Below are 15,241 nucleotides of genomic sequence, written 5' to 3' on the forward strand. Positions count from 1 at the left end.
GTCATGGCTCTTCATAAATGGGAACAAATATGTGCCCACCATCAAATTTAGACTCAGACATCTGGATCCTGGCTGGTGCCCAGCAGAAATTCTGGGGGTAGGGAGTGAGTGGCATGTCACGCACGGGGTGTTCAAATAAAGGAATGGTGTGGGGCTGGATTTCTGCCCAGGATTTGAACCTTCTGTCTCACTAGAGCCATCCATGTATCTCCTTTTCCTCCAGTTCCTTCTAGTAATGCATGGATATTATAATTTGCATGTATTTTATTTGTAGGGGCTGAATAACAGAAGGAGGAAAATGAGGAAAAAGAGGAAGAGAAGTCATAACATGTTTTGAAAGAAAGAGCTATGGTCCTTTTGCTTTTTGCCTAATTAGCTACCACACCACGCGAATGTATAGCACAAACCCAAAATACTAGCTGCACACCTTCCAGAGGCTGTTTAAATCTTTTTTTTTTTTTTTTTTTTTTTGCATTCACTTCAATGGTAGGCACGTGTATGCAGCCAAAGAAACACTACAAGATGAGGAGAATCTGGCACGGGTCTGCATTAGGACTCTTCTGAGAGTGAGAAGCAGGTGCTTTTCAGGTCCATTGTGATGCGTATGTTCTAGATTACCAAGACAACACCTATGAACCAGGACTGCTCCTGAAATTTTTTTGACTAATGCTTTTGAAGCAAAAAAATGTGGTACCAATAGTCGCTTTACAATGAATTACAAAATGCCTCACATGCTTTTTTTTGCCTCTCTCTTCACTTTGCATTCTTACTTCCTTCTGGCAATAAGTGTGAGGGACATGTCAGTGGTCATTGTGAGGAGGCAGGTGCTGACCAGGACACGGCCCTTCGATGGGGTTCCTCCAGGAGTAGGGTGCCCATTGGAGGTCCCCATATTAGTCAGGAGCGGTCCTGGTTAACATCTGTTGTCTCCCACATTGATTAGCAGGCCGTCTTTCCCTGTCAAAGGTGTCCTGGTTTGGACGGGACAAAGGGGCACTTCACAGATGTGGAATGGAACTCGAATTCCATTTTGGGGTCACATTCTTGCCCTTAGTGGTGAAGTGTGGCCACTGGGAGAACCAGTCTGTGTCACACGTTACAGAGTCACGCAGACCTGAGTTAGATTTTTGATTCACTAGACATTCTTTAGATACGTGAACATGAACAAATGACAATCTCACTGAGCCTCAAATTGCTCGCCTATGAAATACAATAATGAATGATAATCATTTAGAACAAATTATTAAATATAAAATATCCAGTATCAGTGCTTATAAGGCAGGGACTAAATTAGTCCCTAATTTCTCTAATTCCTGCCTCCTAAGTGTAGTGGCAAAAATCTTTTCCATTCTAAATTATGCCTTTCCAGCTACATATCAATTCTGAGAGAAGTAATAAATCTATGGTGTAATGAAGGTTAGAAACTAGACTACTCTTTCCAGTTCTGCCACTGTATTCATCCCTGTAAGTTGTTTGCAAGTTGTACAAGTTGTTTAATAAGTCTACATAACAAGGATCATGATAACAACAAAGAATATTATAAAATTAGTCTTTGTTCCTGTTTAACACAAGTATTTATTAATTACTGTTTATTAAATTCCACCACTTGTGCCAGGAAGTGTATTATATGAGTTAGAAAGAGAAGAGATGGCCTATGATCTAAAGGGATTTGACATCAAGTTGGAGAAATTATAAATAGACCCAAACGCCATACAACTTCTCAGTTTTGGCACCGCTGATAGTTTGCACCAGCTAATTCTTTGTTGTGGGGAACTGTCCTGTAAATTGCAGGGTGTTTAGCAGTATCCCTGGCCCGTACCCACTAGATACCAGTAGCCCACCCCCCCTCCAGTTTAGTTGTGATGATCAAAAATGTCTTCATTAGGACCAGCTGCAGAATTTGCAGGGCCCAGTGCAAAATGAAGATGTGGGTCCCTTAGTCAAAAAGCAGGGAAAAGTGACGTTAAAGGTATAAGCTATACAGCTTTTCCTTTTCTTCCATGTCTCTCTCTCTCTTGACTTGTCATGTGTTTTTAAAATTTTGCTAACAAGAAAAATTAAAACTTTAAATTACTAGCATGAATTGTGCTGTTTATATTGCAGAATAACAGTCTTTGTTTTGTTTTGGTTTTGTGGGGGTTTTTGTTGTTGTTTTTTAATTTTTATTTTTATTGCCTTAGGAGTTTACCTTTACTTTTGGTGTTGTCATGTTCTTATAAGATAGAGACAGGCACCAGAATAATCAGATAGCGGCCTGGAATTGTATAATAGCTGCATGGTAGATATATTGTTTTGGTCTCATATCGCTAAAATATGCTTAATGATTGACTGAAGAATAAAAGGCACAGAAGAGAAAAGAAGTTCTGGGAGTACCTAATGATAAGGGTGATCAACTTCTGGTTGTTTGAAACAGTGAAAAAAATTGGAATGGGTATTCTGGTCAATCAGAAAAGTTTACTGAGCATCTATCATGTTCTCCAAGGACTAGAAAAGAGGTATGAGACATGAACACTGCCCTGCCCAGAGCCTTTATAATCTATTGAGGAAGAGAATACTAATATATGTGAAACAACAGCCAGCAATGGAAAATGTCATTCCAGAATACCAGTTTTAATGCAAATATAAGAGCATGTATGTCATATGCAGAATCACCGAAATCACACAACTCGTATTTCATTCCTACTATAACACTGAATATACTGCGTAAAATGTTCACGTTCTTCTTAAACTCTTGCCCTTCATCTCATTGCTAAGTTAGGAAGGTCTGAAAGGAAAAGGCACTATAGATTCTTCTATCTTTCCTTTCCCCCTATGTCATCATTTGCAGGTAACTGGTGAGCTAATACAGGGAAGCAACATGAGTAAGAAAGGATATGATAGGGTTCTCAGGCATTTGTGGTTCTGGGAATGCCATTGTCTTCTTTCTGCACTCAAAGAAAGTTCTGGTTCAAACAGAAAATGTGGCCTGTTGGGGTTCTGCACACCCTCGAGTACTCAGTCATAGGTGAAACTCGCTGAACGTGGATTACCTTTGAGTTTTGCTGAACTCTCGCTCATCGCAGACCCACTAGAATTCTGTCCTCATGGGACATGAGGAATGCAAATGGGGTGGCATGGAAAGGCAGCCACACATACTGCACGTATCTCCTCTGTTTAAGTGCGAACTCCATTGTCCCATCAGACTTCACTTACAAAATGCAAGTGCAAAGATAAAGTTACTAGGAATTTTAAAGGTAACAGCAGAGCATTAAACCAGGTATAGGGCCTTTCTGAACGTGTAGCCCTGTGAAAATGCACAGGCTGCACATTCATTGAGCATGTCCTGGTCAGCAAATATTGCCAAATGTTCCCTGGGGGACAAAATTACCCCTGGTTGAGAACTATACCCATGCGGTACACAGTTGACTATTCATAGGGGCACAGTGAAAAAAATATAATCATAAAGGATTTGAAACATGTTACTTCAGACTGACAGGAGCACAGAAAGCCTGAACAAATAGGTAGAATTTGAGTGAGATCTTTGAGGATAAAAGTTTGGAAATCCCCTGAGCTCATTCATTTATGGTATTCCATTTGTTCCTGTGGTGAAACACGGTTTTGAAGGTGTTTTAACTTTTTTTCATGGAATAGTTTTCATTTTGCCTTAATGAGAAAAAAATACGGTCAGTTTGCACACCAATTGAGAAAGAAATTATCACAAAACTTAGTTAGTTGTACTTATAATTATACATTATGTACTTTACTTATGGATGAAAAATTCTGAGCAATTCTATGCTTTCCCAGGAGATACATTGCACAGTAAAAATCCAAGTTTCTATATATTATAATATGGAGCAGATAAAGTTGCACAGCATCTTCTTTTGTTACAGATGTTTAACTGACGGGATAATAATTAACATTAGCACAAGAACCTAGGCCATGCTGAAGGTTTAGCGTGCATATTGAGTATAAATATTAAATTGAAATGTGGATATGAGAAAATAATCAGATAACAAAGTTAAGCATCCTTTCCATCTTTCTGAGGATTGTCTGCTAAACAGAAACAGTGGTCGATGAATAGAGGATTAAATGAGGATTCAAAATACTCCAATTTAAATCCCAGCTTTTCCCATTTACCTTTCTGTTTACCTCTGTTATGGTGATAAGCCCCATTTTGTATCCTCACAGGGTTATGTGGTGAGCATTAAATAAAAGAATGTGTAAAGGAGCTTTGTTAACTACAAAAAGTATGTAATTATTGTTGTTACTGATTACATCAGTAGGATCTGAACCACTTCTTGGTGTAATTTTTTTTTTTTTTACAAACTGTCTCTGAAAAGATAAGCTGCATGTATTAGTCAGGATAAGTAGTGCTGGTTGCTGTAACAAACTATACTCAAATTTCAGTGGTTTAATACAAATATGTTTATTTCTCACTTGCGTTTAGGGTTTCCAGGCGGGAATTCGCGCCCGTTCTCAGGAATCCTTTTTGTTTTCCCGTTCCCGAATCCCGAGATATAAACTGTTTTCTGTTCTCCATGATGAATCATTTCCACAAAGTGATGGCCGATAATACCTATCACCTGGGTTCAAGAAGCCGATTTTCCCGATTTCCCGACCAACTTTTCTTGGGATTCGGGAACGGGAAAGTGAAAATAATTCCTGAGAACAGGCAGGAATTCCCACCTGGAAACTTTACTTGCATTCCCGTCTGATGTAGGTCAGATGGCTGTCCCATGTGACTCTCCTTCAAGCTGTGACTCAGGGACCCAGGCTCCTTTCATCTTATGATTACTCCATCCTCAACATATAGCTTCCACAAATGCTATAGCATGAAAATAGAGGGAGTGCAGGGGATTTCTGTGCCCTGTCCTAGAAATAACATCTGCTCACACTGTATTTCCTAGAATGCAGTCAAATGATCTCTAACTGTAAGAGACAGGATAGAGTCTTTATGTGTACCCAGAAAGAAAGAAAATATTTGATAAGAATCTACCTAGCCTCTGCCGTATTTTGGGAATAATATGATGGCCCAATATAAAAGCAATGTCATTTTTACTTACTTATAGACTAGACTTCACCAAGGAAAATCTGAGGAGTCATTCTTTATCATTTAAAGTAACATCAACATAGATTTCAGTTTGAGTCCCAGGCTTTCTATTATTAGATGGGTAAGATATTATGCATATTTGAGCTAACCTTCAAAAAAATGTTTAAATAATATTTTATTATATTAAAGAAATCAACAACATTGACTGTGCATTTGTTATATATATATATATATATATATATATATATATATATATATATGGCACAAAAGCAGGGACTACGTGATGGAGGCCAGTATACACACACACACACACACACACACACACACACACACACAGATGTATATATATATATATATATATATATATATATATATATATATATATATTTATCAGACCCCAACCCCTTATCCCAACCCACAGCTCTAGGAACTATAAAGAGTTCAGGAGTCAAAATTAGCCCCCATAAAACAACAGTGAACAAATGTGGGAAATCCACAATTAAGTGCTGAATTGTAAGGTTCTGACTATAAAACAGAGCTTGCAAACTTTCAGCTTAGCTACTGAATTGATCTCATTTTGTTTGGACCACACAGTGTTTTGTTTTAAAAGTCTGAACTGACATTTTAAAAATTGGAAGATTTTACTATAAAATTCTCTTGGACAAATAGAAAATCTGGCAATGTTGGGCCACTATTTTCCCAACGAATGGAGCTGCATGGTGTCTGGCCCGAGTGGGGGGCCTGCCTATTCAGTTTACCACAGGTCCCACCCCTCCCTATTGCCAATGGCCCCACAGTAGGGAATCATTATTGCCATTTGTCATGTGATCACAATGCTGGTTTCCTCTTATTTAGGAAATATTTCTCTATACTCATGTCTCCATCAAAATCGGACATGGAAAAGGGAACAAGAAAATGTTTCACGAAATGTGGGAGATAGCTCTCTTTGTGGGGTTGATGGATAGTCTTAAACATTTACTATGCAAAAAGAGTGTGTCTACATCCAAAAAATATAACCTGTATCCCCTTTACATTACCATCCCGGCCTGGTAGATGCTTTTTTTTTAATTAAAAAAAGAAAACAGCTTTAGTGAAATAATTTATATATCATAAAACTCACCCGTAGTAACTGTACAATTCAATGATTTTAATAAACTTTCTGAGATGTGCAGCCATTACCACAATCAAAACTTATAGAGCGTGTCCATTACCCGCAAAGTTCCCTTGTGTTCATTTAGTTATTCTCTGTTCCCACCCTCAGATCCAAATGACCACTGCTCTGCTTCCTTTTTCTATCCAAGACACATTTAAGTTTTCAAATCACCCTCTGAGAACCCCCAGGTATTCAGAAGAGAGGGGCATTGGGCATCATTCCAGTCCAATAGAGGGAGGACCACTTCCTAAAGAAGGCAAGATTTTGACAGTTTGCATAGATGGTGATAAAGAGAAAGGTATCTGGGACTGCCGTCATTTTTTTGCTTAACAGCAACTTGCAACACCAGGTTGACACCATGGAATAATGTCATTAGTGGCTAATGTCATTGGCTAGTGAACTTTTCTTTGAATTTGTGATATAAGAAGTTGAAATTTTAGGAAAAAATATAAATCATATGACTACATTTACATTCTTCATGGTTTCTTATAAATAAAACAAGAAAACATGGATGGTATACAAATCCAAGGTCTCCAGGTGGCCTTTCCTTCTCTCCACCTAGTGGGGAACCAGAGGACCCTGAACACCCACAGCAGGTCATCCACCTTCACAGACTATCACCAAGAAGTCCTCTTTTTTCAGACCTCAGAATATTTATAATCTGTATTCCTCATTAAGGCAATTTTTCAAGCTTTCTTCTGTGACATTTCTTGTGTTTTTCTTCTTGTGCTATTTAGTTCTTGTCTTTATATTAGTCAGACATGTTTAACATGTCACCCTGAATATGTATTTCCTTAATGTCTACAGACAATTATAGTTTCTTAAACATTTTTGCATTCTTTGCACAAAACCTTTATCCTTTGCCATTCCTATAGTAGATGTTTAATAAAACTTGTTGAAGAATAAATGTCATTTATGAAGTACATTTAATGACTGTGATTAGGTGATTCTGCAGCTTTAAATGCAATAAAAATAAAATAAGCTAGTTGAGTCAATATGGACAGGATGTAGAAAGGGTTTTTTGTTTGTTTGTTTGTTTGTTTTCATTGTTGCAACTTTGACCATTGAAACAGCCCAGAACAAGAGGTTAGCCTGTTCATTTTAGTATCATAACAACTAAATTAGATCAATGGTTCAATTTAAGCCATTGTTAACAGTTTGGCCATTGAGTCAATTAAACAAGGAAGTCTGAGCCAGCCACGTTTCTATGTATTGCTTCTGGGTTTTTTTGTTTTTGTTTTTATTTCCTCTTACTATCTTGGTGTCCCTCTGTGGCTTTATTTGTGCCTGTCTACTTTTCCCATCCCCCCATTGAGTCTCCGTGTGTGTGTGTGTGTGTGTGTGTGTGTGTGTGTGTGTGTGTCTCTCTCTCTCTCCCCCCACTCAATCTTTCCCTCTGTCTCCTCTCCCCCTTCTCTCACCTTTGTCCATATGCATCTCTACTGTGGCCTCTGGTCCTTGGCCTCTGGTGGGCGGGCCATTACAGTATGAGCATCCTCCAAGTTCAGGGACATTTTCAGGGTCCCAGTAATGGCTTGCCTCAAATAGCAATCTCAGAAAGTCATTTGTGGATTCAAAATGGGTCCTATGAGACATGCAGGCAACCTTTAATTTCCCATAGAGATAACTATTTGTGCTAATAAAATGGGGTAGGGTGAAAGAGGTGAAGAAAGGAAAAAATGAAAAAATAGTAAACTCTCCAGACAGAAAAACTGAAATATTTTAGAACATATGGAAATGCCACATCCTAAAATCTTACTCTGTGAAATTTATTTAACAGAGGGCATTTAGTAGGAAGGAGTCCATACATTTGAACGAGTTGTGATTCTGTATGAAAGGTATATAATTCATCCTTTTTAAAAGAAAGCATGATGTTTCTCTCTCAAAATACAAGGACAACACTTTTTAAATGTCTGTAAAACCATTCTTTCAGGCCGAGGTTATAACTGGATTAGAGAAACTACAATTTAAAAAAGATTTATCTTTTAAATGTTTTTTTTTTTGTAACCCATATCTGTTATTACCCATCAAGACACTTTGAGATCTTAAAAAAAAAAAAATTCTAAAATAAATAAGTGTACCTTCCTGGAGTAAAAGAATCATATAGATGTTGCATCGTCACCCCACAACAAGACTTTCCCCCAAAACCTTCCAGCTTTCCCACTGCTTCATATTCATTAATTAGTCTGAGGTTTCCTTCGTGTTCCGTTTACAAAGCCACTTAAACCCACGCACCCATTTAACATATTTATGACCCCAGTTTTCTTTCTGTTCTCTGAGACTGTACCGTAATTGTTCTCTGGGCCCAGGGAATGCGGAGAGCCTTGCCTGCTGAAAAGAGACAACATAAAGAAGGAAATGAATGTGTGCGGGGTTGAATACCTTCAACAAAACAACTGGGTGCAGTTTGGCCCCTGCCCCCCCCCCCTCCTCCCGGGGTCACTTTAATTGAGTGGAGCCTCACCCTCTATTGAGTGTATGGGAGACTATTAACTCTTAACAACGCTCAGTCTCAGGTTATTTATTTATTGCTTAAATGATTTGTTATTGCTACTCGAATTTAATACACCCTCTGGGAACCAAGATGGCAGCATCATGTTACAGAAAAACTACAAGTTATTTTAAAACTGTAATTGACGTTTTATGAGAGCCATAAAATCTTTCTGAACAAATAACTTAGCATTCGTCAGAAACTTCAGCAGGAGATCTGTGAAATGCGGGATATGGGAGAGCCGTTTGGTGCCTGTGCGTGCCTGTCTGCATGTGTGCTGAGGAGGATGAGATAGGAGGCAGGCAGGGTATCACAGAGGACCTGCAACTGGTTTTGCATTGCTTCTACCTGTCTGACTTAAATCCTCACACTCTGAAGTCAGAGGGACCTGGGAAATAGTGCACAGGAGGCCCCGGAAGGGTGAACTGCATCCGGTGAACACATTTCAGGTGCCTACAGCAGGTCTTTCAGCTTTTCCATTGATTGAAGTCACTTCCCAGCCAGATAGCAGTGTAGCCTATGGTGACAGTGCTGCCTGGCTTAGCTGCGTCCACAGTTACCAGTTAGAATATCATCTCCTCGGAATATCCTTAGATTATCATCTCCCAGTCCTATGTGGATGCTGCAGACCTTCACAGGAGCTATGAGAGCCCCTCAATGACAGCTTTGGATCATTCCATTCCCGGGTCCACCAGAGCTTAATATTTTTGACATTGCTTTGAGAAGATGCAAAGACTTTGACTGTAGAATCTGCAATTCCGATCAGCATGTGCCAGTGTTGATAGGGTGCTGGGTGGGTGCTGGCGTGTCACCCAGTTTCTCTTCTAAGATGGAAGTACCCCGGTTCTCCTGAGTGTTGGCTGCCAATGTTCATAGCTGCATCGTCAGGAGTTGCCTTTGGCAGGATGTGAGGTTGCTGTCCCCAAGTAGCCCAGATCACTGGAGGACATACAAAAGCCCAGCTTCCTTGCCTGGGTTCTGGACAGCTCTGAACAATCACCCCAGTTCCAGAACTACTTGTAGGATTAGCTGGGGCCTTGGTTATGACCGCATTATAGTCCAAATTCTCCCTCTTCCCTTCCTGCTCCTCTGGCCCCTTGCAGATGCTGATGCTGACAGCATTCCCCAATAAGCTTCCTGCCCACTCAGAATGTACTCCCAGGGGATCTCAACCTACAACAGGTGCTCCCTTGGCCTTCATTGACCCTTTGAACCAACCTGACACACTTTCCCACCAGCCAAGGGAACCCCCAAGTTGTTGCACAAATTACACAGTAATGTACTTATCCAGCTTCTGACTTATGTTTGCTCTGATCTCCTCCCTACTGAATTCCAAAGGGTCAACTCTGAGACTGCCACTAAATCCTACTGCTGGCTCCCAAACTCCAGTCATATTTTCCTTTTGTTTGTATTTTGTTTTTTCCAACCAGCTTTGACTCAGAGACCGCATCCTGAGGTGGTGGCTGTGACCCACAGTAAGAAGCTCCTCACAGTAGTAGTAGTACCAGATGAGAGAGAAACTCAACCCCAATGCTAGTTAATGATGGCTTTCCTTCCCCACTGAGCCCTCCATTCCACCTGCCCCACCACTATTTTGAGGCAAGCATGCCAGACAAAGGGAGATTAGGAACATTCACAAAATGACACACTATATGCTACTCATGACAGGAGAGCATGATATGGTTGAGGCTTAATCTTTTAAAAGTATTAGCAGTGTGCTAGGCACCAGCCAGAACATGGTGTACAAATCTGAATATAAGTGCCTAGCACAGAAATAAGAAACATGACAGAGTACTCATACTGGATGTGCCTGATTATAGAGAATAATACACACAAGAGGAAAGTTACAAGTTATCTAAGACACTAACTTCCTCCCCCTGCCCCAACACACACACACACACACACACACACACACACACACACACACCATTCAACTTCATTTTCTGGACTGCTGGCTTGTGATTACTCTTTTTCTGGACTGAGAAATGCTATATCCATTGAGGCCCATTGCATTTCCAAAAGAGCTCTAGTTATTTCAAAGTTATTTTCAGGGATGTTTTAAACTGAATTTGAGATTTGTTTTAATCAGGTATGGTAAAACACACAGGCGTAGAAAGGACTGTCGTGAAGGAAGAAATGTTTCTACTCACAGTTCCCTAGAAACAGGAAGCACCGTATGCCACACAGGGCTACATGGGGAAGCACCAGGGTCAGTCAGGAGGCAGACGGAGTGAGGGGAGATGGTGAGCAAGAGCCTTTATTGTGGTTTCCATGGGAAGGAATGGGAAGGCAGGGTTAGCTGGTTTAGGGTTGGCTGGTTTGAATAATTGCAGAGGGCTCTGAGATGTAAGGGCTATCTCTGATGTCTGCTATCTGGTCCTGAGGTGACGAGGCAGGTGGATAGTTCTCCCAGAATATGAGAAACCCACAAAGGAGGTAGATGGGGTGCAGGCTCTGGATTAGTTGGTTTGTACAGGAAAGGCACACTCATAGGCAAATTGTTATTTCTAGGAATTAGCTAGCACTGGGAAAGGCTGTCCTTGCAGTACTCCAGATGTCAAAGCATCAAATGCAGAAACTGGAAGAAGTGGTCATTGTACAGGATGAGCAAAAATTGCCTCCCTGTCATTTCCGCCCAAAGGTTCAGACCTCTGGTGCTGTGCAGTATTAACCTGGGATTTCCCTCCACAGCCCTCAGCCACTTGAAGTCAGGCATCTTCCTTCATCCACTGTTCTCTTCCCCTCCTGAGTCATGACTGCAAACCACATCCCCAATTCATCTCACTCAAGAGACACCAATTTACCCTTTTTTTCTGTGGCCTGTTTATTATCCAGCACATAGTTGAAGACACTCTGCTTACTTGTTAATGTATTTTAAGCACTTACAAATATAGTCATAGGAAACATTCCAAGCAGGGAATTATTCGTTCAAGGGAAATATGAATTTGTAATGCTAAAATATTGAGAAATTTCCCACCATCGAGGTTCCTTATTGCTTTGTTCTTAATCATTTTTTGTATATTCTACACCTAGGAAATTAATGTTTGCCACCAATCATCCCCCATCTGTAACATTAGAATATGAAGTGGTGAATATAAATTTTACTTCCATCGTCCCTTGCTCTTTTTACACATTTTACACAAGTGAGTGATACTAATATTTGCTCGATTCCACTCTTGTAAAATAATTGTTGCCACTTTCTTGTCTGGAGAAGCAACCATAAATCATTTTTTAAAATCTCTGAATAAATGAAAACCATAAATGCTGTATTTTGAGTAAATGAAAAATGGCAGGGCAACTACACGAACAAATTAAAGTTGATAGCATGTTTTTATAACAGTAGGTGGAAAAGTCCAAAATGGAGCGTCACCATATAAAAGTTATGGACAATAGTAAGAATTCACAACATTCATGTCGTACCCTTTGTACTGGAGATCTCAAGCACTCCAGGGAAAACAAATATAATGGGAAGCTACTAATAATAGGACACATTTACCTTGTGGTAGAAACTATTGAACTATTGCAAAGATATTTGCTGTACTGAAAGAAGAAACATAATGCAGCTCTCTTGACTTCCCATTTGGCCGGCCAGCCCCAGAGATGGTCAATCTTTGAAATTCCATGATCTTGGGGAAATTCAACATGGAGAAAGGGTTCAAAATTGGTACTTACTTGATGGTTACTCTGCAAGAGGACTAATACTAAATGGGTAAAAATGTTATTTTCTGAAATTTGGCTCTACCCCAATACAGCTTCCAACAGAGCATTTACACTGTGGCCACATTCATCTTTTAAAACATGTTTCTTGGTATTGTTCACATTACTCCCTTGCTTGAAAGCGTTTGTTAATTTTCCACTCCCTAACAGTGAAGACCATTGGCTACCATTGGCTAACTACCTTCTCTGTGGCAGGCGTTACCTGGGTTTGTCCTTACAACTATTTCCCCAGATGGATGAATTTGGCTCAGATGTGGCCCCAATTTATATAGTAAGTGTAAGCCCAGGCTTTGGTCTCTGATCCATCTAATGTCAGAGACTATGTTCGTAATAAGTATACATCCATTCTGGGATTCAAGGTGCGAAAAAATCAAGACTTCAAATGATGTCTCATTGCTTGAGCTCTCTGCCTGTTACCAAACAAATTGTTTCTCCAAATAAGTGACGTAGGTGCCTTTGTTTCTATGTAGTCTGATTACTAGCTCCTGAAAGACGGGTGCACTAGCTCATACTTCCTCCAGTATCCTGTACCATCATTACTCCCAGATTAACAAAAAGACTGGCTTATTTTGTAGAAACTTGTTTCTGCTTCAAAAGATCAGCATATTTTGTCTTGGGTTCTCAAAGTGCTTTCACAGCTGCACTTCTGTCCCCTTTGGAATGTTAGAGATGCTTTCTTCTGCTGAAAAGTGTCAGAAAATAGACACGATGAAGCTGCTGCCTGCTCAGCAGGATCTTAAAAGCATATAGATTTATGCCATGGCTTGAAGCATTTATTCACCTGCTTTTGAAGAAGAAGAAAGATATTTCTATAAAAGCATCAGCCACAGAATGCTACTGTGGGGGCATGTGAATGCAGAATTGTAGGGAAATGGCACCGCTACCCATGAGACTTTGGATTGCTGACATTGACGCCCTCCGGTCCCAGTTGTACACTTTGTAGATGAAGGGAAGGAACCATCCCTGTGGTCATTCTCTCTAAATGCTTCCTTCGGGCCAGGAAAAGAGATACATTGTGCTACCTAGACTGATGGTAATGAAAACAAAAGCAGATGCCTCATGGAACCAGAGCATATGTTGAAGAGATGGAGGAAGTGTCATGTCATCAGAAATAGACACCTGCTGCTCCTTTCTGGACACTCAGAGATGGGGTTGGTTCAGTGTCTACTGCTTCTCAACCATTAACTAACCTCCCTCTTGGGCAATGATTTTCAACCTTGGCTGTACATTGTAACCACCTGGGGCTTTAAGAGACTGATGCCCAGCGCCCCTCCCCAGTGACTGGGTTTTTACACACATCCCAGTTGATTCTAGTGCACAGACAAGGCTGAGAATTATTGCTTGTCTAGACCCTTGCTACCAAGTGTGGTCTATGAACCAGCAACATCTGGTGTCACCTGGGAGCTTGTTAGAAATGCAGAATCTCTGGCCCCACCTCAGAACTATCAAATCAGAATCAGCATTTTCACAAGATTCCTGGACGTTATGTTTGCACATTAAAGTTCGAAGAAACACAGATCTAGGCTTTTCTTTGCCTATAACTTCTGACCCCCTGATTGTCCACATAACTTAAGGCTTCTGCTAACTCAGTGACTTCTGCTTTCCCTCCTCTGGGTTATTAACTCTGTCGGCAGGTTTTGGTTGCAAGTCAGCCTCCCACCCCCTGCCCCACCCCCCACCCTCAGCTCCAGTTGATCCTATAAACAGAGTCACGTTTCCTGGTTAGGCAGATCCCCTGGGGCCTGCTGGCCAGCCCAAAGACAAGCTGCTTGGGAAGAGTTCTCTTCTTGTCTAACTACTAATCTATTCAGCTGTGGCCAGATTCCCAGGCATCCAGGATACAAGGCCAGCTCTCCTGGGGTGAGGTCCTGGGCCAGGCAGGTATCTACAGAGGCACCTTCTCTCAAATTCTTTTCTGTCCAGAGCAATTATCCTGGAAATTACTATCGTATCTCACTTTGAAAGTTAGACCTTGCAGTGTGTTATCCACAGCTGAAAGATGCTTTACAGGGTTGAGAGGAGTTTTGGTGTTAATGAGCGAGTCTCTGAGGGTCAGTGGCCACTGGAATTACCCAGTGCATTAGGGTCCAGAGTAAAGTTAAAGTATTCTTACCAAAGCGTAGCAGATATTTTCTGTTTTCATTCAGGTTAGAAAAAGAAGGTATGGCTATAAGCTGGTTCTTATAAAATGAGAATTTTATACAAAGTGTGCTTATATCTTTATCTAAATCCAAGACATATCAACAGTAGTGGTTAACCATGGTATTAGCTTTAGAAACGTGATGTTTGGAGGAAGTGGCAAGCCATTAGGGGCCTTGCAAAGAGGACAGAAGTGGAGTTTATCTCCCTGCACCCCTCTCCCAACACCAGCCTGCACCCCAAACCTGTTATGATTTTTCTTCTCCCAGCAGTTTAAATCATCCCCAGTAGTGACTTCACTGAATAGATTTCTCCCAGTCCCCTGTATTTGTATTTGGAAGGAAGACTTTGAAAAAGGTGGCACAGACCACTAGAGGCATTTCAGGAAGGGCTGGATTGTTGGATGGTTTTGATTTGGGGTGCGCAAAGAAAGAGAAATGGAGGCTAAGCATTTTCCTCAAATCCTTATCCTCCAAATAAGGATTTGTTCCAAATCTTTCAGACCAGCTAAACTAAGCAAATGGCTACCACACATGAGGTTTTGTGGTTTACCTGAGATGACTTATTGTAAATGCATTTAAGAATTTTTTGTCTTTATAAATATGCCAGAGGTTGTTTGCCAGGGGGAGGTTTATAATCAGCTAACTCTCCAGTCATCTTCAAATTGACCTATAGAGGTGCTCGGCTTTAGAAAAACAAATAATGTTAAAAT

The 15,241-nt window shown here is 40.6% G+C and overlaps 1 long non-coding RNA gene across 1 annotated transcript in view; it reads left to right on the forward strand.

The window, feature by feature from the left end:
• LOC141571141 (uncharacterized) overlaps positions 1 to 15,241 on the forward strand; it is a 366,264-nt gene that overhangs the window by 337,455 nt on the left and 13,568 nt on the right. The window lies entirely within an intron of this gene.

Source organism: Rhinolophus sinicus, linkage group LG04 (genome assembly GCF_036562045.2).
Source record: "Rhinolophus sinicus isolate RSC01 linkage group LG04, ASM3656204v1, whole genome shotgun sequence".
NCBI lineage: Eukaryota > Metazoa > Chordata > Mammalia > Chiroptera > Rhinolophidae > Rhinolophus > Rhinolophus sinicus.